This window comes from Agelaius phoeniceus, chromosome 3, assembly GCF_051311805.1.
Source record: "Agelaius phoeniceus isolate bAgePho1 chromosome 3, bAgePho1.hap1, whole genome shotgun sequence".
NCBI lineage: Eukaryota > Metazoa > Chordata > Aves > Passeriformes > Icteridae > Agelaius > Agelaius phoeniceus.
Genome location: NC_135267.1, coordinates 25,921,515 through 25,945,904, shown reverse-complemented (window position 1 = coordinate 25,945,904; position 24,390 = coordinate 25,921,515). Strand labels below are relative to the sequence as shown.

Below are 24,390 nucleotides of genomic sequence, written 5' to 3'. Positions count from 1 at the left end.
TTGCCTCAATATATCCAATCAGCATGTTTGACAGTGGCCCGGGGAAAGCTGTGAATGGAAAACTTGCTGTGCAGCTGGTTCAGTGCAGATCCTTTGTGGAGAAGACAACGGCTCCTCAGCTGGATGGATGGGTGGGTGGAGGGAGGGATTCAATCAGTTCCCATAGCTCCAGGTGTGCCTGCTGAAACTCTCTCTAGAGGGAGAATATCTCTGTGTTGAGGCAATGTTAAAAATGGTTTTGGAATCCCACATCCATATATAGCCAAACAATACTGCTGGATAAATGCGACTTGTCAAAGCACATTGCATTTTTACCTTCATAAGACCATTATTTCCAGCTGATCCTGTCTAAAATAAGAAATAAAAATCGATAAATCCCACATCCATGTAATCTATTCTTAAAATGTAATGGAACCTCATCAGTAATGTCTGGTAATTTGCTATCAGCATGGTCAAGGACAGACAAATTACTTAATTACATGTAACAGTTATTCCGTAAAGACTTAGGAAAACACAGATAAACGTAACTAATCCCTCTTTATTTATTCCCTGCAAACAAAAGCCTAAGGGTTTCTGGAGAGGAAAAAAAAAAAAAAAAGGAGCTGTGCAATTAACATAATTAGGGACGGCTGTCGCTCAAACCCGCGCCGCAGCCCCGGGGCGGGTTCCGCGCGCTGCCCGTGCAATGCGGCGCTGCGGCCACCGGGCGGCGCCGTGCGCAGGCGGCCGCGCCGGGCGGGGCCGCTCCCGGGGCCGCTCCCGCTGCCGCTGCCGGGGCCGCTCCCGGGGCCGCTCCCGCTGCCGCTGCCGGCGCGCTCCGGGCCGCCTGTGCCTGGGGGCTGCAGCGCAGGAAGGGTCGTGGCTGTTTACGGGCGAAGGGTCAAAGGAGAACTCTGCCAGCCTCGTGGTCTGACTCGTAGAAGACGCAGGGAAAGTTGCCCCGCAGTTCCCGCATTGCTCATGGCCCCTTCAGCTGGCTGGCTGGATAGATGGAGGGAGAGCCAGCCAGTTCCCATAGCTCCATCCAGCTTTAGGATGTGTGCCTGCTGAAACTATTTCCAGTGGGAGCACAACTGTGTGTTGGGATGACCTTGAAAATCGTCCTGGAGTCCTATATCCACAGTAGCCGCAGGTTGAACATCCACTGCTTCGTAGCTTCATGCCAAAACTATTTCTCTTTACTTGAGAATAAAATATGATTGCAATCAGGAGAGACAAAGCTTCAGATGACTTGGCATTTTTCTTCCTTGAGTGACTGCATTTCTCCAGGTGATGTCTTTCCTTGTAAAGAAAATCATCACAACAGCAATTTGTGGGATATAGGGTCTGTGCTCTTCACATCAAAACAAGAGGAGTATTCACTCAGCTGCTAGCTGATCAGGATTAAAAGATCATGCCACTGAAGCTACCTATACTTCATTCTGCAGCCATCTCCGGTTTGCATCTTGGCAACCTCACCTTTGCCCTGGGGCAGGATCTGTGATTCCTGAAGGTATAATAGGTATCCCATGCTTCACATCATACTCTCTCCATGGAAAAAAATGTCTTGTGAGCAGTGGGTGGATGCTAGTTACTATCCAAATTCTGAAATTATCTTCCGGTTGAAGGGAAGCTTGTGGAAAGCCTTATCTCTGCACTGAGTGAGAGAAGCCTCTCAGCTCTCAGTCCTCTTCTTGGTTATGAAGACAGGTAACTCCTCCTTGATGGACACACTCCTAAGTTCCCTTTACAGACTACAGGAACCAAAAAAGACACAGAACAATGAGTGTTCTGAGTGCTAAGTGTTAGAACATAATCACAGAAAAAAAAAAAAAAGGTCAAAGCAGACCCTCTGAGAAAAAAAAAGAACCAAACAAGAGACTATAATAAATTCTGACCAAAAGACAAAAAAGAATTCCCTTCCTAAAAGACATGCAACACAAGAGATGAAGAAAAAGGCAGCCTGATTCTATTAACCAAGTATTAACACCCCTGGCTAAAGAAGCCTGGCAAAAAGGAAGGATTAACATTTTCAATAAAGGGGACCAGATATTGCAGTGCTAATCATCAGCACACTCCACTGACAGAAGAATAGAAAATAATGTTCTTAATAGTGTCAAAGAGAACAGGAGGTACACAGGCAAAGAATCAGAGGGTGCTGCTGGTAAATGGCAAATAACTTGGTTAGAAAAAGGCATCACAAATAGGGGACAAAATAAATCTGCAAGAAATAGTAACTTTGCAAATTATCCCAGCACCTCTGTGTCTGGCTGAGCTGCAGTTCTGCTGGTGGGTGTCCTGGAAAGCACTTTAGCACTAAGCATTGAGGCCATGGTTTGCATCGTGAATTTCTAGTCACCATTTTTTGAAAAAATAGACCCCAAATGTCCTAAACATTGCACAATCTTGCAAAAAGCCATACCAATTTACTGAGTAGCTCTGAAGTGTAATGCCTTGTGTTCTTGTGCTGCCTGTCATTACAGCAGCAGCTTGCCTGTTGCATTAAGGTGCATGTGGAAAGATGGGGAATTGTGTTCTGTGATTTAGTGTGAACAGCCACAGTCTCTTTACAACTGATTCTGCTTGAAGCAGATATTTAGCATTGGCCTCTAGAAGCTGAGCAGGACTGAGCCATTCCCATCCCTACAGAGCAGCTTGCCAGGTATTACAGGTAAGGAAATTCTGGGCAGGAATCTCAACTCAGAAGGAGGGCTGAGGGTGCTGAGGGGGGTGGCTGAAGGCTTTAGGCTTCTTTCTGCTGCCACCCTTGTTAGCACTGCATTTCTCTGTGATAGTCAGTGGGATCCAGACACTTTGGATGTCTGGAGCTATGTGCATTTTGTGCTGCTTGGGTGCTGTAGAGCTGATGCGGCTCTATGTGTGCATTAAGTTCAGTATCATACAGCATGTGATCAAACCTGTTTCTCCTTCCAAAAGGAGCCTCCTCAGAGAAATGTAGTTCGTATACATTCTGTAAAGAGAAAACTTGGGTTCAGATAAAACACATCATTTCTGGCTGCCACAGAACTGGACCTATAGGATATTTTTAACCTCTTTCATGAGATGATAAAATACTGAGGATGGGGTTTTGCTCTTTCCTGTTTTCATGCAACACTCTAGTACATCTGGGCCCTGCGAGTGCTACCGTTATATGACATGATTGAATATAGCCAAGAATTCTCTTGCTCCCTACCCTAAAATGCCTGCAGAGCCAATTAACATTCACATTGTACACAGGTAGCATTTTGTCCATTTTTGAGAGACAGTTCTTTGGAGAACTATGCAGATATGCACAATATTAGATTCCCCCACATTTACAGACTCAAGGAGAAAAACTGCCCTCTCTTGAGACTTCCAGGGCATTTAAGCAGGCAGAATTTAATTACTGACGGCATATAAGGATGTTCTCTGAGCTTCTTGGAACAAGAATGAAGAAGCAGGAGCAGGACCAGGAGCGCAGACAACCCACATGATTACTCAGAGGGCTCCTTCCCAAGTTTGCTGAATCATGAACATCTCTGACGCAGGGAATTCTCTCCCTGCTGCTTGTTTCAATCTGTGCTGTGTTAGGGTACAGAGCTCTGGTTTACAATGTGTTTTGATTTGGCTGGGGGTGAAAGGTTCTTGCTTTTAAGTATCTTTTGTTTCCTCCATTAACCCCTACAGTGTCACAGAGTCCACCCTATCCTCAAAATTTCATTCCTGGATCCAGTGTCTGAGGTTTCTCTGAAGTTTCCTCAGGGGCCCGTCAGTTCACAAGAACACTGTTACCAAGAGATTAAATGAATTAAAAATTGATGACTGTTCTGTACTGAATGTCTTGCAGTCAAGGATATTTAAACAGATAGCAGGGAGGATGAGGGGAAGATTGTTTGCCAGAGTATTTTTTCCTGTTTTTAAATAATAATTTTATGGGGACAGGGAGGAAGATAAGGAAATGTGGAGCAGGGGGAGTGTCTGCTGGTTCTGGGTAAGGAAATTCTTCTTATAAAAGCAATATTGAGAAAAAATAGACTGCTCTAGGAAAAGCACTTTGCCTAAACAACACAGAAGACACTCAGAGAGGAATCAGAGAATTTTTCAAATTAATGTAATTTGAACCCAAAGCCTGTCTTGGCAGGGCTGGGCACTTTGATAAAGGGTGCTCCCCTGTGTGAGTTTCTTACAGCTTCTGGGGATGGAGTGGAACACAGCCAAGTGCCATGATGGTGGCCCACTGTGGCTGCTTCAGAGAAGGGCAGAGTGCAAGGCAGAGTGAACAGAAGAGCCATTTTGCCCAATCTACCCAGCTTTAGAGTTGGCCAGGATTCAGTGCTGCTATCGTCCCTGTTGTCCATGGGCTCTTGCCTGTGCTATCGATGGCTTTTTGTACCATCTGGTGTGATGGCTCCTGGGATGGGATGTTTGTGCCTCTGTTTTCCCCAGTGCTGCTGCTGGAGGTGGGTGGAGAAGTGAGTGGCCCTGTGTCCTGGCCGTTCTAAGAGAGTTGCAGGTCCAGATCTGCTTTAAGTTAATGAGGCTGTTACGGTTCACATGATACCATGTTCACAGTTCAGCTCTTTAAACCACGACCAAAGTTTTAAAAAATGCTGGTGACTATGCTTCATTTGTCTTCTGATTTCCAGCTGGAGACAATTTGAAAAGAGGTATTCTTTACAGCATCTGCTCTGAACCTGTTGGGCACCTTTAAAGGTATCATGATCTGAGTACTCCAAAGCATCTCTCTTTTCTAAGAATGATGCTTGAACTCCATCTGCACCCCTAACTTCACCTCAGAGCCTCAGAAGATGATGTACTGCACAGAAGGAAAAATGTTCATAGATGAGAACAATCTAATCCTGATGGATCAGATCTGCTAGCAGACAGGGGTGTAAACTGGTTTATGTGCACTGCCTTTCTGCCTTTATTCCACATGAAACACCAGTAATTTTTGGCATCATTCCAGTCTGGATTGGTGACTGTGTGGCCTTCTTCCCTGTCCTTACCTGCATAAAAATAATGGCCCTGTGTCAGTGTCAGTAGTAACAGAGAATCAATTGAGCAGAAGAGGATATTTTGTGTGCTGTGAATTTCCAAGCTTCGCGATACATCAGATATGAATATGAGATTGGAGTTCAAATTCAGAAATACAGATAGGTGGAACAAACTCCATAGTTCACTGGGTAAAATGCACAAATCCACTGAGCAAACTGCTACAGGCTCTCCATGTGTGCCTGGAGAGGGAGGGACAGGACAGGAAATAGTGAAGGAGAGTACTGAAGAGCACCTTGTTTACCATGTTTGGAATATGAGTTCAAACAAATGACAAAACTTGTGACATCCAGTCTTGACTGAGAGATGAATGAATGCCTCAATAGGTACTCAGAATAAAGCAGCATTAGATCCTTCCTTGTATGATCCAATCTATTGGCAAACTCTTAAAATTAATGGTCTCAGTGACCACCCAAGTTGTATTTTTCTTCTTTCCTTAGAAACTATTAATTTCCTCAGAATTTAAAAACCATTTCATTCTGAAAAGCAGCTATTACACATCCATGATGTGAGCTAATATTTTTATGGACTTAGTTGTATTAAAACCACAGTCATTCAGATTTCAATATGTAATTGACCCAGTTAAAGTACAACACTTGCAAATTTATTTTTCATTCTAGTTTTGCCCCGTGAAATGAGCCTGTTTTCTTTGGAGAAGAATGAAGAAGGAAAGCCTCAAATACGTGGCTATAATTGTCTTCATTAAAAGCTGGCTGAAAAGACTTTATCCTGTGGGGTCTACTCTCTGTCTCTTTGAGGTAAGTTCCCATGTATTTTTAATGGAAAACTTATTGCAAATCAAACCTGTATTCTTGCAGCGGTACATGAAAGTGGATGTTCTGTCCTGTTTCATCGTGCTGCGTCTCCTGGGAAGAGCAGCTCATTACGGCGTCAACTGTCCCTGCCCTTTGCAAAAAGCCCCACCAAGGTCGTATCAAGAGGTGATGGATAAAGGCAAGCTTTAACCCCTGACCTTGACTTTCCTGGTGCTGAGTGTTAATAAATCTACATTTAGGGGTAGATGTTTTCTCCCAGCTGCTTTTTGTTTGGCAAAGGGGGTGACATGCTGTTGCACAACAGGTTGCATTTCCTGGGGCAATGCAGTGTGTCCCCAGCACAGAGCCCCGCTCCCACCACGGGAGGATGGCTGTGAACAGGGCTTAGGTGTGGGGTGGGGCTCAAGCCACATGATGGTCTGAGATGTCTGCATAGATGGGCTCTCTCATTTTCACAAGGGAGCACTTAGGTACCATGAAAACAGCGAGGTTTCCATTCTTTCTGCTGGAGCATAGGTGAGGCTGAAATGTTTACCCATATCATTCTCTTCAGAGTGGTGTTTGAGGTGACCTGTAAGCAGCTAACACCTTTTAAAAAGAGGTCCCCTCCCTATCACACCCATGGGAATACCAGGAGGAAACAATTCCTCTGAAAGGTTTCAAAACTACAGGGATATCAAGAGCACTCTTCAGCTCTCTTTTTCAGCAGCCTCTTGCCAGGTGACCAGAAAGCTTTTCCCAAAGTTTTTCAGTGCCATAGCTTTACGTGTCCAGGAAGAAGCAACTCAGCTGAAGGAGAGGCCTCTGTCCTCTTGTCTGCCTTTCTTTCTCTGTTCCTCTGCTTCATTTTCTCCAAATGCTCAGTCTTTCCTTTTTTTTTTTTTAATTCCCAATTTCATCCATTTTCTTCAGCTCTGTTCAGTGAACAGCAGCAGGCTCACTCCATCCTCTGCATCATTTTTTGTAGGACCTGTAATGCTGCTGGCTCTTATGTTTCCCAGTAGGGAAAAGGGCCATTTGGGGCACACCTCAACACAGATTAGAGAATGAGAAAATTAATGTCCTGGGCTGATGTAGTGTGCTTCTGAACACTTGGTTTCTTTTCTGATGAGAAGTATTGCCCTAAAACTTCCAGTGCATGAAAGCTGCCTGTGATAACTGAGGTGGAAAAATTAGCTCCTGCATACAGCTACTCTCAATGGCTCTGAGCATTTAAGTCCTGTCATCTTCCAGGGAAGTTAAATTGTTCTGTTGCCTGTGTCCAATTAGCCCTATAATCAACTTAGCAGAATGTGGAGCAGGAGTGTGCTGAGATGGGGTGTAGTCATTTTGTCAGAGGATATATTCAGATTGATCACGAATCGGGGCAAGGACCCACAGGGGGATCTTGGAAAAAAGGGCAGAGATTATACTGAGCTACTTGGAGCCTTTACAACACTGGAGGAGAGGGAGGGGGGGGGAGTGCTTTCTGCACACTAGAGAAGAAATACCAGAAATGTCAGAATTACCAAGCCCAGAAGTTAATGACACAAATGTTTGGGGTTTATTAATTCAATGTAAACATTCAAGATTGCTGTAAAAAATTATCAGCCAGCAATAGCAATGAGAGGTCAGCTTTAGAAGTACCAGAGTTAGCAGGTAATTGCAATTTGCTCTAGTATTGTCCCCTCTTGGCTTTCTAGGCAGCAAGGCTTTGTCCTGTGACTCTGCAATTTGTTTAAACTCCTCTATTGCCAGAAATTCATTTGGCTGTATCTTTTTGGGTTTCTGATTCTACACAGGATAAATAGCTGGAATGGAACCTTTATCCCCTCTAAGTCTCACGGTTTGTGCATACATGTTAGAGGGAGAATTCACAGCCCTGCACCTTGGAAAAGTGAGATATTCCTGCACAGCTTCTTTGAAGTGGGTGCCAGACCAACATTTGCTTACATGATTGGCCGAGGTGACAACTGATGTCAGAACAGTTTGATGTGGCACAACCCTTTTGCATCCAGGGCAGGCTCTCTCAGACATCAGTGCTCTGTCTTTGCATAAATATTTCTGACAAATGCCCATTTGCTCCTTGGATGAGTTCTCTCAAGCCCTGGCATATAATGCAGAGGTCAAAACAAAGGCCACACGAGTATGTCAGCAATCCATAAACCAGAGAACAAGAAAGGCCAAGAAGGAAATATAAAGGCCTTCCTCCAAGGAGGCAACTGAAATTGCAGTATGTTTTTCTTTGCAGTATGTTTTTCTTAGCTTTCAGAGTAATCTGTAGAGCAAGGAGGCAGAAAACAAGATGGAGTGGGAATAAATAGAACAAAAAATTGCCTTCTGGTGGCAGAAAGTGTAAAAGTGTACCATTAGGCATACACCCAAAGTGTGTGCTGCCATTCAGTGGCACCTTCATAGGCTGGAGGGCTGAGTGGAGAGAAACCTAATGAGGTTCAACAAGGGCAAGTGTAGAGTCCTGCATGTGGGGAGGAATAACCCCAAGTACCAGTACAGACTGTGGGCTGACCTGCTGGAGAGCAGCTCTGCTGAGAAGGACCTGGGAGTCTTGGTGGATGGCAAGTTAACCATGAGCTGGCAGTGTGTCCTTGTAGCCAGGAGGGCCAGTGGGACCCTGGGGTGCCCAGGAAGAGTGTGGCCAGCAGGTCAAGAGAGGTGATCCTCCCCCTCTACTCAGCCCTGGTGAGCCCCATCTGGAGTGCTGTGTCCAGTTCTGGACTCCTCTGTACAAGAAAGACAAGAGCTACTGGAAAGGGCCCAGCAGGGGCTACAGAGATGATTTAGGGTCTGAAGCATCTTTCTCATGAGGAGAGCTTGTGGGAGCTGGGCCTGTTTGGTCTGGAGAAGAGAAGACTGACAGGGGCCCTCAATTCATACAAACATCTCAAAGGTGAGTGCCAGGAGGAGGGTGCCAGACTCTTTTCAGTGGTGCCCAGTGACAGGATGAGGAGCAATGGCCATGAATTAAAACACACAAAGTTCCACCTCAACATGAGGAAGAACTATTTTACATTGAGGGTGGCACAGCCCTGGAACAGGCTGCCCAGGGAGGTTGTGGATCTCCCTCTCTGGAGAGATTCCAAATCTACTTGGATGTGTTCCAGGGTAGCCTGCTTTAGGTGACCCTACCTTGGCATGGATGTAGAATTGGATGATCTCCAGAGGTTCCTTCCAACCCTAATGATTCTGAGATTCTGTGGTCAGGTCCTGAGGCATGCCTGACCCAGTCGGGCGCTGTGATGGTTGTGTAGTGTTGTCAGTAAAGGCTCATCCAACTCAAGTATGAAGTCTAATGCTTTTGACCAGGCAGTAATCTCTCATCTTGTATTCTGCTTCTTTGTGATCTCTTCCCTCCAGCTCTGGTTGATTTTCAAGGAAGAGGTGTTTTCTTCATACCCTTCCACATTTGTCTCATGTTTCCCCTTCTCCTCATTTATGCCTCTGTTGTGGGTGCTCAGATTTTGCTGCAATTGGTCCTATGGCTGTGCTGGCCTGCTACTGTGTAGTGCATCAAGCTTTGGGGTCAGGCATCATCCCCAGTCTCTCTTCTGCTGTCATGGATAATGAGAAACTTGTGGCCCTACCACTGCATATTAAAGTGATATCATTTTAGGAGCAGGTAGTACTTCAGAGTTTCATTTCCAAAGCATGGACTTGATGGATTTGTCTACATTCAGGAACTTCCTGTCATCCCCAGTTTCATCCTATTTGATACAGATCTCCTGCTGAGTGACAAGTGGTGTGAGCTTACTGCAGCAACAGAAGGTGAGGGGAGTAGTTATTTTTAATGCCCTAGGGGCACCCTTTGTCCAGATTACTCCTTTGTCCTCACTCCATATTGCTGTCCTTTAAGGTTCAAAAGTTGCCATGTGTCCTCAGCATGGCTACAGAAGAGGAGAGATAAACAAATTTGTTTCTCTTCCCTAGCTGTACTGAAGCCAAACAAACTTGATATTTTTTTTGCAGACAGCATTTAGTGTTTTCCTCCTCGTAGTCTGCCAAGCAAAATCTTTACAGAAAAAAACATGGTGATAGAAAAAGGCCAGAGCAGGAGCTGTCTCTGTCTCCCAGGTCAGGAAAAGGTCAATGCACATTAAATGAATATTGCTGGTGCTTCTGTTGCAACAAGGCCTAAGCAGTTCAAAGCCAGGCTGCATCATCTGTGGCTGAAAATAATTTGCAGTGCTGCTTCCTGAGCAGCAGATTGGCTTCCCATTACACAGGCTAATGAGAAAGTGTCACAAGTGGTCTCAGTAATAATCTGCAGCAGACACCCTCCCGCCCCTCTCAGCACACTTGCAGAGATTTTGATAAGAGAAAGAGAGAGAGAGAGAGAGAGAGGAAGAGAGGAAGAGAGAAAGAAAGAGAGAAAGAGAAGAAAGAAAGAGAGAGAGAAAGAGAGAGAGAAAGAGAGAAAGAAAAAGAGAAAGAAAGAGAGAGAGAAAAGAAAGAAAGAAAGAAAGAAAGAAAGAAAGAAAGAAAGAAAGAAAGAAAGAAAGAAAGAAAGAAAGAGAAAAGAAAGAAAGAAAGAAAGAAAGAAAGAAAGAAAGAAAGAAAGAAAGAAAGAAAGAAAGAAAGAGAAAAGAAAGAAAGAAAGAAAGAAAGAAAGAAAGAAAGAAAGAAAGAAAGAAAGAAAGAAAGAAAGAAAGAAAGAAAGAAAGAAAGAAAGAAAGAAAGAAAGAAAGAAAGAAAGAAAGAAAGAAAGAAAGAAAGAAAGAAAGAGAAATTCTCATTGTGTGTTCTTTTGTATGGTCAGCCTGAATCTGCAATTCAAAGCAATGGGATCAAGAGAGCTGGAAGTGGGAGGTCTGTGTGTTTACATCACCACCCGACTGCAATTCCACTAAAGCCCTTGGCTCCTAAGGGCAAATATGGCATATCCCTGGTATCACCGGATTGCACAGTGGCATTTTAGGATTTCCCCAGTAAAAATGTCTATTTTTGAAATTTATCTTTTTCCAACACCTCCACTCCACCTCTCCCTGGACAGTCTTGTACCTAGCTGCCAACAATAGAGCAAATGGCCTCTGATCCCTGCAGTGTCATGCCAGTTTGGAGCAAAAGCTCAGAATCTGGGTCAGGGCAGAAATGAAAAGGTGCTGACCATGAATCAGTGCTCACCACTCAGCCTCCCAGTTAAGATACAGTGAGGGGAGGCACCTGACCTTCGGAATGCAAGAGCATGGGGATTCTTACTGGGCTGGTGTGTTAAAAACAGCACTAAGCTGTTACATTACAAACTCTTCTTGGCCATGCAATATATCTCTTTTTGCATTTGGATAGCTGAGGAGGCAGTGCAGTGCCCTCTGCCCCTTAATCCACTTTTGTTTCCAGTGCTGCTCCAGGGAGGAACAGCAACAGCCTTTGTAATATACTGCCATGATGCTGACAGGTCAAAAAGCACCATGATCATAAACCACCTCTTTGCAGGCTAAGGCCAAGGTTTGCAAAGATCGATTCTCCTGCCTTGCATGCTTCCAGGAGCCTGCACTAATTGCACTCTGTTACTCATAGACCATTGCATTAACTCTGGCTTTCTAAAGGGCCCCACCAGGAACACTGCAGACATAAAAGCAGCAGAGTGTACCACAACCTTGGAACATAAGTATTCCTTCTCTAATTTATTTCTGGCCCACTATTGTGTATTGTACATCATGTTGCAGAGGTTATGAGAGTAAGAAGGTCCTCACTGCTGCCTTCTGGGTCAAGCCAAAACCTTTGGGGAGGAGGTGAAAGGAGGATGATTTCTTTTTCCCTAAGAAAATGTGGGCATGGTACAGCTTTCCCAAATAAGCATGGGATGGGCAGTGGAGAAAAGGGGCAACATGCAAGGAACAGACTGAGAAGCATGTGAGAAATGAAGGAGGCCTGACAGGGAAGCAGGCTTACTGCCAAACCTTAGTGGGGTACTTTTAGCTCATGAAGGCACTGAAAGTTGAACAAGGACTGGAGGAATGTGCCTACCTATCCAGGACTCGGTGGATAGAAGAAAAGTTGTTTACCAGCCTTTCTAGTTCATATTTTTCAGTCACTTTACCTAAATTTTCCTCACTGAAATAACTTACTTATCTTTAAGTTATTAGTTATATATTTTATTAAGACCTGATTCTACGAGAGTCTGGGATACTCTTGTGTCTTCTGTGTGATGGATCCAGCTGGAAGACAGAGGCAATCAGAAGGTCTGCCTCAAGTCTCTGGTCTGTTTTGGACACAGACAACCTGGAAAGTGTGGTGTGCTCAGTAGGGGAGGTGTTTGCTATTATCAGCATCACTTGAATAAAGAGAATACCCACAGGCAAGATGCCCTACATATGCTCACGGGGCTTGGGGCTGCTTGTAAACTTAGGTCCCCAGTCCCTCGAATATCTTTCTCAACCACCACTGCAGTGCCATCTAAATGTCTGCCCTGGGGACCTTTTCTCTGGTGTCACAGATCAGTAACTCACTGGTTCTTGGGCAGATCTCACTCTAGTGAGGAGCCAGAAGCTTCCAGCTGAGACTGGAAGAGAAGGGAGCTCTGGGCCTGCATACCAATTTTTCCTCAACCATAAAACAAGTCACAGATTCTGAGCCCAGAAAGCTAAAGTAGAGCATTCTTTATGTTTAATCCTCACCAGAAGTCACAGAATATCCAATGGAACCTATGATAAATTACAAACTTTAGGTGAAAGACCAAAAAGGTGCATTCTTATCACTGTGCTCTTGCCTTTTTCAGTGTATGCCTGATTTGGACTCACAATTCACTATTTCTTCCAAAAAGTAGCTTCTAACCTAAGATATGTTGTGGGTCAGGATCTGTTCTCCATAGCAAGTGATTAATATTATGAAGTTGAAGGGTTTCTAAAAAAGTAAGCATGAAGAATTGGCCATTGGTAAAAAGTTTGCTTTAATTGACTGTGAGTACTGTTTCAGAAAAAGGCCAGTCCAACAACATAAGGCTAGATACCATCACCTCTCCTTTCTGCAACAGATACTTGTACTGCAGCATTGTGAGAATTTAAAAGAGGGAAAAAGGGGCAGAGAGGAAACAAGACAGATATTCAAAGAGGGAACAGAATGAAGTGAGCCACATTAGCAACCCATCTGGTCACCTGAGTTCAGAGTTATCTTCTTCCCTGTCCCCATAAAAGTATTATTTAAAAACAGGAAAAAATACTCTGGCAACAATCTTCCCCCCATCCTCCCTTCAAATATCAGGTTTGATATTTTGAAGATATTATACATAGGAATTCTATACATTAATACATATTTACATTTAATTCTAATTAGACATGGGTATTTCCCCCATTAGATTAGATTGTAAGAAGACATAACAAGATTGTGAGTGCTGTGCCTGACTTTTCATGGGGTTTTGTAAGGCTGGGTTAACCAGGGAGACCCAAGAAATTTTGACCTAGCATTTGGGAAGCAGCCACTCAACTAATCTGTGCTACTATGCTGCTTAACCTCGAGTCTAAAGGAGACATTGAAACCCATAATAAAGCCCTGGGACTGACAGTCAGGACATGTTACAGACAGGAACATCCCTGTGGTCTAAGCTGTCAAAATACTAACCATAAATAATAAGAAGGGAAGGTTGAAGGGAGGACAGGTAGTAACTCTCAGGGAATAACAACACTTACAGGTTAATCCATCTCTGCAGGTTAATCCATCTCTGTGGTCTCCTTGTCATTTGAAGTTCTCCTGCCACATCATGAGAATGGGGAGCCATAACTGCTAAGAAACAGAAAACATTTCAGCCTCTGGGGTTCTGCCTGATCTGTGTCACTGTCATTAAATGTAAACTGTCCTTAAACAGGCATCTTCAAGAGAAAACTACTGAGTGGGAGAGAGGGAGCTGAGACCTCCGTGGCTTGCCTTCTGCTGCTTTCTCTCTTTCAACAGTGCAGATGTTACTTTCCAGTCGGGTTTAAGAGAGAATCCCTACTGTTGAGAAGATTAAGGGATTAAACAGAAAGGGCTCCATTGCAAGAATTTCACTTCCAGCTGGTGCTCAGTTGGGGTAGAAAGTTTTCTGAGATAGGGAGATACAGATATATTCTGCATACAGATATATTTGGCTCCTCTGATTAATTCAATGTTAATACAGTGTCACATTTTCCCTTTAGAGAAAATTAGAGTAAGACAGTGCCACATGCTGTCAGTCTTTAGAGGAAATCTGTAGGGACAATTGAAGTCCTGAAATTATTTTTTTCAGGTTTTTAGTTTGGACTTATGACCCTCCTCCCTTCCCCATGTAATTTTAACATTTTTTTCTTTTAGTTTTATCACAAGTGTCAAAATTACAAATCTGTGACTGGATAGAGTAGGTGAACTGTGAATTTTTCTCTCTTTTGCTGGGTTAAGCCCTACCTTTCAAGCTATTTTATACATAAAGACATTCAGCTGCCTCTGATCTTCATGAGCTTTCTCTTGGTTTCTTTAGAATACAAAAGTGGAGGGCTCAAGCAATCCAAAGCCAATTGAAGTGAATGCTCTGTAAAGATTAGAATGCCTCTTTCTTACCATGCCTTTTTTGGGGGCAGAGAGTGTGGCACAGAAGACTGGGTGTATTGGGGAGGAAGAACTGTACCCAGCCTTTCCTCTTTGTCAGGTGTTATAGGATTGCTACCGCACTTTAAAGGTGGTTTGAACTCAAAAAATTCAGCTAAAATACAGAAACACATCTCATTTTGTATTACACTGAACAGGCACCCTGTGCAGTTAAGAAGGGTGTAAGAACAAACCACGAGCTGGATTGTCTGATCCCTGATACATGGGGATACGTGCAGCCCATTGCTGGCTTTTTGGTGCAGCATTTTCTTCCCATATTCCTTGCTCTACATTATTTCCACCATGTTCCTTCTTTGGATTTACCTTTTTCCCTTCTTTCCCCTTTCTTTCTGGAGGGTCTGATCAAGGAGGCTTGTTAAGGACGTTGCCATGTTCCAGTTCCAGTGTAAACAATGTTATTACTGTGGACACACCAATAACCTAATCAGCCTTCTTGCTCCATCAGACTCACATTCCCCCTATGGTTGTTTTACCTCATAAATGTGATTTTCTGGGATAGGAAATTTCAGAATTGCAAAGTTTGGCTGCAAATGGAACAGAATGGATTCCCATCCTTTCTAAGTGCCTCGAAGGGGAATTATAAAGGCTGGTGCAGTCTGTTCTCAATTACTTACATGATTACAGGGGCAGTAGTCAGGACAAGGAGAAAAGATACCACATATTCTCTGTACAAATCACTCATATTTTATAGTCATTAACCCTTTATTTCATACTTGAAAAACAAATCACTGGGACAGTAATTTCTTCCTATTTTTCTGGTAACCACAACAAAGCCCTTACAGAGTCAAGGTACATGAGTTCATATAATTTGAACTGGGCATGATTTAAACCAAGAAAAGGAGAGAAATTCTCAATTCTCCACTGACCTTTTACAGCTAAGGTTTTACCTTTGGTTTTGTTTGTTTGATTGATAGTTTTGGGGGTTTTAAATGAAAATTAGCAGAATTGCAGTGCCATTAATACTCATATGTTTGTTGATACAATCCATGCTGTTGTGGACAGCAACGGGCAAGTTCTTCAGGGACCTGTAGATTCATTCTTCCCCAACCCCACCCATTACAGCTGTCAAGCAGTAAATGAACTGGTTCCTCATGTTAGTTTACCACTGGCTTGTGACCTGTATTTTCCAGGGTGCTTTATCTGCCTCCTTACCAGCACTGTGAGTTGCCCAGCCCTGCTCCTGGGGCTCCCTCTGTGCAGCCCTGGGCCACCACAGGGCAGCCCCTGGCCAGCTGGAGGGTCCCAGCTGGTGTGCTGCCACCCCAGCCCTGCTGGGCTCCACCTGCCCCAGAGCACAGGGCTTGTCACTGGGGGGCACTGACACCAGCTATAAGTCGTGATGGACGCACACTTGACTAGTTCTGATCGTGGTATTTTCTTTCTGGCTGTGACATTATTTGAACAGATCACCCTTGTTTAGCACTCACCATGCTCTCATTTGTCAAACAGTTGTCTTGAAACAATGTGACTGTACAAAGTTCCCAAATATGTCTATGTTTGAAACAAGTTCTCTGTTTTTCAGTTCTTCAGGTGCCACTATCAGGAGTCTAAACACCTTTGTGAAAATACAGCTTGGAAATAATTAATTCCCTGCTTGAGCACTCAAGAGGGTTTTCTTTATTGCTCCTAACTGCTGGGAGCGTGTTCAGCTGCAGCTCAGTCAGAGCTCTGACTCTTCCCTACCTTTTATGACACCTACTTTGTCTAAATGAAGTTTCTGGAAAGGACATAGCAATGTGGGTAAGAGAGGATAAACTGGGCAGACTCCTGTGTAGCATATCTTCTTGGTCTCTGGAAAATTGTCCACATTTTCCTCATTCTGAAACCCTAATGGGCAAGCAAGCAAGCTTCAGAGCCATGTTGCAGCAACTGCCAGGGCAGGCAAGTTGGAACCATGGAGAAGTGCAGCCTTGCCTGCATAGAATCACAGAATCATCGAGGCTGGAAGAGACCTTTAGGCTCTTCTGGTCCAACCGTCCACCCAGCACTGCCCCTGTAACCCTGAACCCCTAAACCACATCACCCAGAGCCAAATCCAGGTGCCTCTTGAACAGCTCCACCACCATCCTGGGCCACCTATTCCAACACCTGACCAGCCTAACATTGAAAAATATTTTCCTAATGTCTAATCTGAACATCTCCTGTCTTAAGGCGATTCCCTTTAGTCTAGTCGCTGCAGTCATGCTAAAAGAGGCCAACCCCAAAAACCTCCTTTCAGGTAGTGGCAGAGAGCAATGAGGTCCTCCTGAGCCTCTTCTACTTGGATCTTGTGGAGGTTTCAGTTCAAAACCAGGCAGAAACACCAACTTTGTGTAGTGGTTTTAGTTTGCATATTTGACATTTCACTAATTTTGAGATTTCTTGACCAATGCACCAAGGAGTGTGGTGGGTTCAGTGCTGGCTAATCACCAGTGCACTCACCTCTTGCTGTGAGGTGTCGCAGACATCTTTTCACTAAAAATCCTTGCTTTAGGATTTTTCCTTCTGAGAAGCTAAGAGGCCTCAGAGACAGAATGTAAACAATGGTTATCTGCTGCTGTGGAATGCAACAGGTCCACCTGTGATTGGCCCATCTGGGATGTTTATAATTAATGGCCAATCAAGGACCAACCTATCTCAGACAGAGTCCGAGAGAGCTGCCTTTGTTATCATTCTTTTCTTTTCTATTCTTAGCTTAGCTAGCTTCAGAGAAAACCAGTCCTTCTTTTTCTTTTTAGTATAGTTATAATGTAATATATATATATATATCATAAAATAATAAATCAAGCCTTCTGATCATGGAGTCAACATTCTTGTCTCTTCCCTCATCCAAGAACCCCTGTGAACACGGTCACAGTGAGGTAGGACTGAAAAAGGCAAAGCAGACTCAAAACTTTAAAAGGCTATATAAAAAAAAATTATTAACAGTAACCATAAGAAACCATAAGAAAGAGTAATAAAAATCAGAACAAAACCTTCAGAACACTTCTCCTTCCCCCACAACCTTTTCTTTCTTACTGACAATGTAAAGAAACAAAACTTAAAAACCATGACAGAACTAAACAACCCCAGCTCCCTCAGCTGTTCCTCAAAAGACATATTTTCCAGACCTCTCAGGAGCCTTGCTGCCCTTTGCTGGACAGGTCCAGATGTCGAGCTCAGCACCCGTCAGTGCACGTCTGCAGAGTGCTGAAATACAGCTCTGCCAGTAGTAAGGTGGAAGATGGAAGCAGTCAGAGAATTGCCTGCCAGTGAGTACAATATGTATATTGTGGTGCTACAGTTCAGGAAAGAAACAGCTAACAACCCTTTCAGTAGCAGAAAAACAAGATAACATTTTGTTACAGTACATCGTGTATATCAGCAATCACAAACTCAAAGGAGTATTGTGGATCTGCAGAATGGAAACAGCTAAAGGTATCACACATTTTCATTCTCAGACAGGCAATTATCTTCTCACTTTTTAGAGAAATAATGCTTTTGAATGCATCAGCAAACTGAAAATGAAACATTTTCAATATTAGAGGGGACAAATTCCTGGTCAAATTGGAAATGTTTGCATAATTTTTAAAATCTTAAGCTACTCCCACCCCTCTCCCCAAACACCCGCCATTCCTTTCAAGTCCAGTAGGAATTTTTTTTCCCTGTTAACTGCTAGAGGGCTGCTAGGGGCTACCTGCAGCAAGTCAAAGCAGGACTGCCACCAGCAATAAATTAGATCATCTCTGGCTTTGTTTAGGTGAATTTAGAGATGATTTGTGGCTTTGCTATTAACTACCAGATGTCTCAGTACTGTGCTGGGAATGGATTCCCACAGAGGTGGGCTCACTTCTTACAAATACAGAAAATAGCATATTCTGGTGGGTTTTACTATGCCTGCTCAGTATGGCTCAGTATAATGTTAACAGTACATGTGCACACATCAGCAGAGATGAAGAACTGTCCATTAAAATATCTCACCAGATTTTAAAACTACTGGACATCAAGAATATCTATATTTGTGGTTCCACACCACACCTGAGAGCAGTGCTCTACAGAATTATAAAGAATCTGATTAGTGTAATGAATTTTGATTCTGTCCAGAAGTTGTAACATATCAGTTTGCTGAGCCAGTATTTCCTGAGGAGTATGCAGGTCCATAGTAATTCTTGGTGAAATTAGAGGAGGAAGAAAACTGTCATTGCAGAAAAATAAACTTGCATGCTGAAATGTACACTGCATGGAGAAACTGAGCTTTGTTATTTTACTCAGCAGGACCACGTGGTGATAAAGTGGGATTGCTCTGGCATTTCAGAATTGCTGTTCTGTGTCGTAACACGGTCCTCAAAATGTCAGAGCCTTGAGGAAGTGATGGACTGGTTTCTTAGCAGGAGCAAATCCCCAGAGCTACCCTGGGTGTGCTGATTTGCACCATACAGAGATTCTGTCACAATTTTAGACCACAAATGAAATAATTAGGGCAACTAAGTTTATTAAATTTTAACAAAACCTTTGCTTTTGTAAAGCTTACATATTTCCTTATCTTTACTTATAAAAGGGTGCATTTGTGTAGAGAATGGTTGGACTTTGCTAAGCCCCTTTGCACAAAACAGCACAAGCCCCTACATGGCTGTGTGTGATTATTACATTAACACATCTCTATGGTTACACCACAGAAACCTTTAAGTGTGAATGCATTTTTTCTTTTAAGTACCAAGATGTTCCTGATGGAAAAAAAAATGACCTCTTCTTGGCTCCTGAGATAGAGTCAGGGATGTGATTAATGCTGACTGTATTCCACTGTTTTTCCCTGAAGACTAGCTATTAATATTTTCCAGTGATGTATGTCCTTTCACTTAACCACAAATGGGTGGTCAGCAAGGTATCTAAGCCCATATTTTGTCTTAAAAAATCACTTTCACTGTACCTTCACACATATGGCCATTGACTTAATATCCATGAACTGATCCCTTCCAAAAATGCATGAATGAACATCTCATCCCATCTTACTTTTTCCCTAGTTATCTGCTGTTTACAGCAGATCCAACAGCCTGTGAAATGGCAGGCATCTCTAGATTTGGTATATTACTGAGTTAACTCATAGTGGCAAGCTGCTGAAAAGCTTTCCTCATCTGTTACTACTTGCTCTTTGATGTACAGCCTGGTGAAATCGGTTTGATTTGGCTTTATTTTGGGTTCTATCAGTTGTATCATTGGATTGGCCTAACAAAATAGCTGAAACTTTCAGAAGGATGCACCTCTCATTTTCTTTTAAACAAGCATATTAATAGAGAAGAAAGGTATCCGAGATCCAAAGCCGTGCTTTGTTAGACAGATGTGCACAAATAAACAGAACAACCCCTGAAACAAATTGAACCACAACAAGAACAGAGCAGCAGAACAAGCCAAGCCACTGATGTGTGAGACAAATTAAATAAAAGGCTTGAAAGCAAAATGGATTATTGCAAGTTTCCTCACTCTTCACTCTGTCCAGCAACTTTCAGGTTTTTCTCCAGATCCATGAATTTCTTATGGTCCTCTCTAGATTCTTAGGAAAGTTTCCTTTCTTCTACAAGCACAAACCTTTGCTTCCTGCTCCAGGCAGTTCTTGTTGTCCACCCAGATATTCTTTGTCTGTCCACTCTGTGCTCATGGTCTCTGCCACGCTGCACTGCTGCCAAGAAAGAGCACTTTCCTTCCTGTTGCTTCTCCAGCCTCTCCTTGCTGCTGCCCACTCTCACAACCTCCTTAGCTGAATATCCTGTCCTCATCCCAGGCACTCTCCTGCTCAATGCTGTAGGAACATGCTATGGAAAGAAACTTCTGGCATTGGGCATGCTAAAAGCATGGGTTTGTAGTAATTTACCTTTGCTGTCTCCCCAGTGTCGTTCATTATAAGAACCTTGACTTCTATTTAAATTTGATGGCAAGATTCACAGCAGGGGGCAAACCAGCAGCTGACTAACACCCTGCACAGACAAGATCTGCTCTTTGTCAGATGTCCTGGGGAAGTTTTCAGAAGAGATAAGGGAAGTAAGGGGACAATGGAGGCTGCTGTGGGGTAGGTTTTGTGTGCAAAAGGTTCTACAGGAGTGGGACCTGGAGTGTTGGCACAAGTAGTCTTGTGGCTTCAGAAGTTAATGTCTGCAAGGGCATTTTCTGTCTCAACTTTCTCACTTTATATTTAAACTTTTATATGAACTCCAAATTTGGATTACAAGTTCTTCAGATGCAGTGTCAAATCATTTTGTCTTATTACTGACCTTCTGTCTCCTTTCTGCTCATCAATTCCTCATTCTGTCTCCTGGTGCACAGAAATTGAAGTGTCCTTTTAGAGTCAATTTTACAATGTATATTCTCTTAAAAATTATGTTTTATAATTTACAGTCATTAACATGCATTTTTTGAGCCCTGCGATGATTGGACCTCTTGGCACTAACAGATTTGCATCAAGAGCACACTTGCCTATGAATTAGTGTCTAGTCCTCTAATAATATCCCAAACACCTCAGTTCAGTTCTTTAGAATATTTGGTAAGACTAAGTTTGCTGTTTTTCTTCATGCAAACAAGTGCTAGAATGTAGAAACCAGTGAGCATGCCCCTGGGACCTGGGAGTCTGAGCTTCATCAGGGCTTCAAGCAAATCTCACAGCCAAAGCCACAAACTATCAGAGGCACAGAGCCATGTATATATGCTTCTCCCCTTCAAGAGGCTCTTTTTGCTCTGAAAAGCTGGAGCACTACTGTTGTACATGTCATTTCTAAAACTGCCTCTCCACCTCTTGGTAAGTGACCATTTTGACAGAAATGTCAGTATTTGTGCCTTTGAATAATTTTGATGAAAGAAAGGGTAAAAAAGTGTCCTCCTTTCTAAAGAGCTAACAGCATGTGGTGTCCCTCGCTCAGAAAATTTTCTTGAAAGTGCCTGTCCCCCAAAGACAAATAATGAATGCTCCTGTTGCCAGGAGGCAATTGATATCTTCATGTGGAGGGCTTAATAAATTAAAGCACAGTGGTCAGCTTCCCAGAAAAATGTCACAGAAGGGCAGGTATCAGGGAGAAACTATAGTAACATGGGAGGCAGGTACAGAGAATTAGCAAATTCCAGACAAATCAATTCCTGCTGCAGTTTACCATCCTAAAATTGCATGAAAATGAAGGTGAGCTGAAAACCTAAAATGCTTTTGCAACAAATAAATAAGTAAGATTTTGGAAGACCTATATTGTTTAATGAACATGGTCTGAGTATATGAAGCCCAACATTTCATTTAATTGTGGGTTATTTCTTTGTGTTGCAAGACTTGGGACTTATGGAAACTATCTTATTAATTTATTGGGGTATTTTTTGCCTATGATTATTTTCTTGAAGTGTCTGCATCCTTCCAGAGTCTGCACAAAACTGCACATGAGCCAGGAAAATTAATGTAGTTGTAAGCAAGTTTTCATCTATGATGATACCAATGATCATATAAATCAGCAAGCTCACTCATTGATGTGAAATGGTAAAAAAAAAATAAGACTTATTTTTAACTTCGTTCACTTCAGATGCTCATATTGAATGAGTGTAAATATTAGAGATAAGGATGTTTTTCCTAAATATTGCCCAGACCATCATATTGATTTCAAAGGATGGCTCCTTACTAAAATCAGTAATTCTGACAAACAAAATCAGAGACAGCCTCAAGGAGCAACAATGATATTTGGATTTATATGTTCAAAGAACCCTAGATTTAGGGTTTCTACCCATCTTAGTATATTTTAGAGGTATTTAAAAACTGTTTACATCTAAAATTGAGGTGGTTGGATTTAGGTCCTTTAAGATCACTGCTGAATTTTGAACTGGTTTCTTTAGAGTTTTTTGGGTTTTTTTATCTGCAAAGACCCAGCAGAGCTGATGTAATCTCTAATGGCAAAAGCAAGGCAGAGCAGTACATTCCTTCTGTTGCTTTCAGATTCGTAATGTCATCTGCTGCATCAGAAGAAACGTAAATCCTTAAATTTAGATGTCTGGAGCACAGTTTAGCTGTTCCTGTCTTACTCTGGTATTTGAAATAGTTTGCAGTGTGAGCACCCAGGACCGATGCCTGCTTCCTAATGTACTCAATGCTAGAGACCTTGTGCTCTCTCTGTTAACAATCCTTTAGTAGGTTTTTTAGTGCTTGGTGAGCGGGCAAGACTGTGTGTAAGACCACAGAAAGTAGATTTGGCCAAGGTTTTTATAGAAAATGCAAATATTTTAGGGTTGTTGAGTAACGTTTTATGTCACAATGAAAAAGACAAGCTATGTTTACCCTTTAGAAATAACAGATGGTTATTGTAGGGTGTGGGGAGAAGAAACACAGAGGAACAGGTTGTTTCCAATGGGGATTTTAGCAGACGTGGAAATTAAAAATATGGGGGGATGAAGGTGAAAAAATAAGTTCTAAGGAGGCAACATAGTCATACATGGCATATTATTCTGCAGATGAATTCTCAGTTTGGTGCCATGTTTGCTCATGTTTCCTTTTGAACACCCAACCTGGACTCCCAAACAGAGGCATGAACATATGCCAGTCTTGTGTCTTCAGTGTCTTTAGATGCTAAATTGCATTCCAAAACATTTCAACTACCTGAAGTCCCGTCTTGAGAATAAACTTTCCTGGGAAAGGGGTTGTAGTGATAGCTACAGGGCCATTCTGTGGTGATAGTGGGGAGCAGCTGACTTGCTGGCAAAGAGGAAGAGTTGAGACACAAGGAAGTGTCTTAAGGTATCAGTCATTAGAGGAAACATGGGAAATTTTGAAATTCCTATTCAGATGCTTAGACCTACCATGTAAACATTAGGAAAATTCCATTAATACACTCAAGTTCTCTATGAATAGCTTGATTCCTACCTCATGAAGTTGTCAAGGTTTCCAGATCCCAAGCCACTTATCTCCACTAGAAACAGGGCTTCCTTGTTCTGCTTTCTCATAATAGAACAGATGCCAGTCTGGGTCGCTGCTGGGGCATGAAAGCTCTCAGAGAGTCCAAACCTGGTGCAGGTGCAGCCCTAATGGCTACAAGGTGTGCTACAGGATACACGAAACAGGGCCCATTTCTTCTGCTCACTCAAGCATTAATTCTCTTCAATGAGAAATTAAAATAATAAGACCTGTGTGAACAAGGAAATGCAAGTTGAAATGGGGTTGACCCACTTTCTTTCTTTTCTTATGCAGCACCTCCTAAATCATGCCAGGGAAGATGGATTATACTTTCAGTCATTTTGATAAACCTGTAAACTAGTTCTTGTCTGCAGCACTTGTGTATTATAGATCTTGTGTCTCCTGAAAGATGAATAATTACAGTCCCTGGGGAGACCCTCTTTCAAAAATGCAGTCATCATGGATTCTGCAGTATGGGATAGCTGTATGGACAATGATGATAAAACAAACAACCTTCTTGTCCCCAACAGGCATGAAAGTGAAATGGGAAGAGAAGACAGCTCTCATTAGATTAATGAGCAAGGCTTCCAATTTCTGGATGAGTTTCTGTTTCCTTTGCTTTGATGAAATAAATACTACTTGATAAGGACAACCAAGTACCCTCAAATCAAACTGTTTCATTAACCAATTGCATACATCCTGATTTAAAGCAGACTTCTCCCAAAACAATGTCCTGTGGATAGAATGGGTCCTTTAGAATAAATTGACTGGATTTTCTTCACCTCTTTTCCTGTTTGGCAATCTGTCTTCATTGAAAACTTGGTGAATCAGATAAAAAAACCTAGTGAGTTGTGCATCATAAATCTGTAATGTATATCATGGATGAATTCTTCCATGTGCATGTGACATTTACACTATATTTAGAATGTTGGGCCTACTCATTATCCAAGTGCTATATGAAGAAGAGTTTGTAAGAATTCTCTTTGAGCATGTGCTCTGAATATAACATACAGAGGTGCTACATAGGGTCTCTTTTCAGGAACCTTTTTGAAGTGTATATTGTAAAGAACATAGTGCAGAAGACACAGCTATTGTTATGAAGCAAATGAGCTTTCCAAGCTGAGGCATCTTCTGGGGTAGAAGGAGAGTTCATTGTTAGCACGCATGCAAAAATCATTAAGTGATCCTTCTCTG

General features: G+C 42.6%; 1 long non-coding RNA gene across 1 annotated transcript; it reads right to left on the bottom strand.

Moving 5' to 3' along the window:
• Positions 1 to 767: 767 nt before the first annotated feature.
• Positions 768 to 23,801, bottom strand: LOC143693528 (uncharacterized). The gene is made up of 3 exons (XR_013181288.1): positions 23,167 to 23,801; positions 13,406 to 13,496; positions 768 to 1,733 (listed from the first exon to the last, which is right to left on the bottom strand). It is a non-coding gene; the product is annotated as an uncharacterized LOC143693528 (long non-coding RNA).
• Between the last annotated feature and the right edge of the window lie 589 nt (positions 23,802 to 24,390).